This window comes from Silene latifolia, unplaced genomic scaffold (assembly GCF_048544455.1).
Source record: "Silene latifolia isolate original U9 population unplaced genomic scaffold, ASM4854445v1 chrun_scaffold_16, whole genome shotgun sequence".
Lineage (NCBI taxonomy): Eukaryota > Viridiplantae > Streptophyta > Magnoliopsida > Caryophyllales > Caryophyllaceae > Silene > Silene latifolia.
The window spans coordinates 8,560,221-8,564,728 of NW_027413123.1; positions in this window are offsets into that span (position 1 = coordinate 8,560,221).

Below are 4,508 nucleotides of genomic sequence, written 5' to 3' on the forward strand. Positions count from 1 at the left end.
TTGGTTAAAACTCCTCGTCAAAAGCTACCAACCAAAACGATATTTATAACTTCATAAACTACTCTTAGCAAAGAGGTAAGTAAAGGTCGTATCCCAAGGGACGGGTATTGACGTAGGATTTTCAATTGTAAGTAGCTATGTATAAGGGTGTCACAAATTGGGTTCAGATGAGATGTAGTCTAAACTAATCAACAAGATGAATGTAAATTAATGAAAACAAAGTAAATCAAATAAAGGGGTTTGTAAACAATTGATTAAAGGCACTAGGGTGTCATGGGTTCATAGGGGATTCATGGGAGTAGATTATACAAACATGTTCTCAATTAGATGCAAGCACTTATTGTTGTGATGGGATCGAGTTAGTGTATATCTTACAATCCCTGGGAAGATTTGGGTCCCGGAGCCGAGTCGTCTAGACTGTACAACACCAACAAGTCGACTTAATTCTTCCTATTCAACTCTATGCATGGTCTAATGAGACTCGAGTTGGTTTATATCTTACAAGCCTCATTGAAAAGATAAGGGATGGTAAAAAAATACAAGGATTCATAGGCTCGCATTTCATCAAACATAACATGTGCATAGGTATAAATCACAACAAGCAAGCAAATTAATTATGAAAACATATTAGATTAAGAATAGATCAATCCCCATATTTGTTTCCCCTAATTCCCCATTAACCCTAGATAGAGAAACTACTCACTCATGATCAAGTTTAGCATGCTAATAAGGTTGTCAATCATACTAACAAAGCAAAACATGATGAATAAAGTAAAGCAATTAACAATAATTAAACAAGGGTAAAAAGGAATTATACCTATGGAGATGATCCAAATAATAAAGCAAAGAATAATAGAAGTACTTGATGATTGATGGAAGATTGTCAATCCTCCAAATAAACCCAAATAATCTACTAATTACCCAAATAAAAGGAAGAACAATTGAGAAATTAATGAAAGATTAAGATGTGATTAATGTTGAGAAATGTATTACAACTAAATTAAGACTTATTTAAGAGCGGATTATGAATTGATTAAACTACTATTAAGAGTTGATTATAACTTGATGATAATCTAGGTAGTACAAAGGGGTATTTATACTAAAATTAAGTACAAGGATTAGGGTTACTAAGGGCTTAAATGACTATTAAGACCCTAATGAAACTTGAGGAAATGCAACTCCCGAGGGACATGCGCGAATCGTCTCTGCTAGTCCCACTATGATCCGCTCGTCCTGTGCTGAGGCACGAGCTGTTCTTTAAGAAGATCCACTCAGATTAGGGAGGAGACGCTCAGATCATAGCTCTTCAATCCACTCGTCCTGGGATCAAACCGATCGGATCCTGGCACTTTGGTACGCTCGGATCATGCTCGGGCCGCTCGGATCCTTGGACAGAGTTGTTCCCTTGTTTGGCTCCTTAACAATCCGCGAGGATCGTGTTGGGGATGCAAGGATCTTTTCATCATTGCCCATTTCACTTTATTTATCTACTTAGGCCTCTAGTGTCGGTCTTCTCTTTGATGCTTGGTCATTAGATGCGATCCATTTAGCTCCATTTAGCCTCATAAATGCAAGGGTAGAAATCCCCTCCTACCAAGGACACAAAACCTCAAAGAATATACAAAATGGGAAACTAAATATAATAAATGACCCAAATATGTGCTAGAAAGCATGGGAACGAGATTAATTCGGAGACTAAATGTGCTCAAATATGAGTCACATCAAACATCCCCAAACCGAACCTTTGCTCGTCCCGAGTAAAGAGGTGACAAAAACTAGGACCTTTATTTAAAGTAGCCTACTAATATAACCGATATGAGTCAATTAGCTGGTCTCACTCCGCCCCTTCAACTCACAACAAGACAACCATGAGGTAAGATGCCTTCTTGCAAGGTGGTCAGACTAAATCTTTTCGGTAACTTGTCGTTAGGAGCACCTAGACCAAAACACAATTTATAGCTTCACAAACAACTCTACAATTAGTAAAGAGGCAAGTAAAGTTCGGATCCCAAGGGATGGGAATTGAAATGAGATTTCTATTGAGACTAGTGGTGTCTTAGGGGTGTCACAATTTGGGTTGATGTAGAAGGTCACTAAACTAATTAGAAATGAAAGTAAATAAGCAAGATGGATTGAAAGGGTTGAAAACAATTGATAAAAAGCACTAGGGTATCATGGGGTCATAGGGGAATCATGGGAATTGATCATACAAACATGTTCTCAAATTATAAGCAAGCAATTATTGTTGTGATGGATTGAGTTGGGTTATGTCTTACAATTCTAGGAAAGTTTGGGTCCCGAAGCCGAATCGATTAGATTGTACAACACCTACAAGTCGACTTAGTCTTCCCTACTCAACAACATCCATGGTCTAATGAGACTCGAGTTGATTTATATCTTACAAGTCTCATTGAAAAGGTAGGTGATGGGTAAAAAATGCAAGGATTCATAGGCTCTCATTTCATCAAACATAACATGTGCATGAGTTGAGATCAAAACAAGCAAGCAAATAAACCATGAAAGCATATTAATTTAAGCATGAATCATTCCCCATGTTGGTTTCCCCTAATTACCCATTAACCCTAGCTATGGAACTACTCACTCATTATCATGTTGAACATGCAAGAAAGGTTGTCAATCATACCAACAAAGTGAAACATGATGAACAAATGAAAGTAATTAGCAATAATTAAAAAGGGATTAAGAGAATTATACCTACTAATGATTCCAATAATAAAGCAAAGAATAAAAGAAGTACTTGATGCTTGATTGAGAGGTTGTCAATCTCCCAATAATAACCCAAATAATCTTCAATTACCCAAAATAAAGGATGAACAAAAGAGAGATTAAGGAAATAAAACTTGTATTAAAACTTGATTAATTGTTGATTACAAAACTAAAGAGAGATTTGATTGATATTAACTACTCTAAGAATTGATAAGAAGAACATGCTCTTCCAATTAGACTAATGGGGTATTTATAGTGGAAATTAGGTGGATGCATTAGGGTTAACTAAGGGCTTAAATGACGATTAAGTCCCTACTTAGGGAAACGCCGGTATTTTTTGAAGGATGGGCATCTTTCGTGAAGCTTGAAGAAACGAATTTGCGCTGTCTTGGAATCCGTGCGTCTTAGGCTCCGGACGGCCGGATTCGTGAGTCTCTGCCCGGGCGACTTTGGGAGAAGACGGGCGTCTTCTGGTAGCTACTGCCCTGGCGTCTTTGGTAGAAGACGCACGGATTGTGAAGGTGGAGGACGGGCGGATTCAGGATAATCCGCACGGATTGCTGCTCAGACTTGTTTCTTCTTCTTTTCTTCCCTTTTCTTCATAAAATCCTGGGGATTTCCTTGAGGATGCAAGGGTCTTTCCTCATCATTGCCCATCTACTATTGTATGTACAAATGCCTTCTAATCTTGTCTCTCCTTGATGCTTGGTCATTGAATTCAATCAATTTAGTCTATTTTGCCATGAAAATGCAAGGTTGGCATTCCTTCCCTACCAAGGACACAAAACCTCAAAGAATATGCAAAACAAAGAACTAAAGACAATAAATGACCCAAATATGCACAAAAAAGCATGGGAACAAGGCTAATTTGGGGACTAAATATGCTCTAATTATGGTCACATCAAATATCCCCAAACCGAACCTTTGCTCGTCCCGAGTAAAGAGGTGACAAAGACTATGACCATTATTTAAACTAACCTAATAACATAGCCGATATGAGACAATTAGCGGGTCTCACTCCGCCCCTTCAACTCACAACAAGACAACCATGAGGTAGGATGCCTTCTTGCAAGGCAAGGTGGGTCTTGCCAAGATGGTGACACATCCAAACATTAAGCACATAAAATCAAATAATGAATGCATCTACAAAAGGAATAGCCACTTCCTCATCAAGTGGCGGAGTCAACTAAAAGAGAACAAATTTAAGAGCATATATTCCGTCACAAATACTAGTTCAACAAATCACTAAGGCTAAGAGGATGGCACTAAATCACCTCCAAATGGTGTTAAACTAGACTACTTTCGTCCTCAATTTTCAAATACTTTCGTCAAGAGCGATCGGATGGCGTGGAATGATGATCCCCATGATGCTAGTAGCATATGACATGACAAATCTCGAGTTCTCTACAAAAGTAAAGGTCATGGATCGTCCCAAGCTCGATAAAGTGGCTTGAGAAAAAGGCTTTTTGGGAATGAAATGCTCAAATCGTTGAAAACAAGGGTGGATATGACTAGCATTCAAAAATTGACCTCATTCAACTTTCACATTTCAAAAATTAGAGATGGGGTTTGTCCCTTCCGTGCTAATGTCCTTTGCTTTCGCCAATCGCTTATTAGGCAACCGGTTAACCTCTAGACAATAGCTTTTCGGGGTGATAATCACTCTGTCTTTGGATGGTTGAATTCACAACCGTGTGGGGGCCCAATTCAATGGATCCCTCTCCAAAGCACGTCGAAGTGGTACGCCTCCATCAAAACGACTAAAATTCTCAACATTTCAT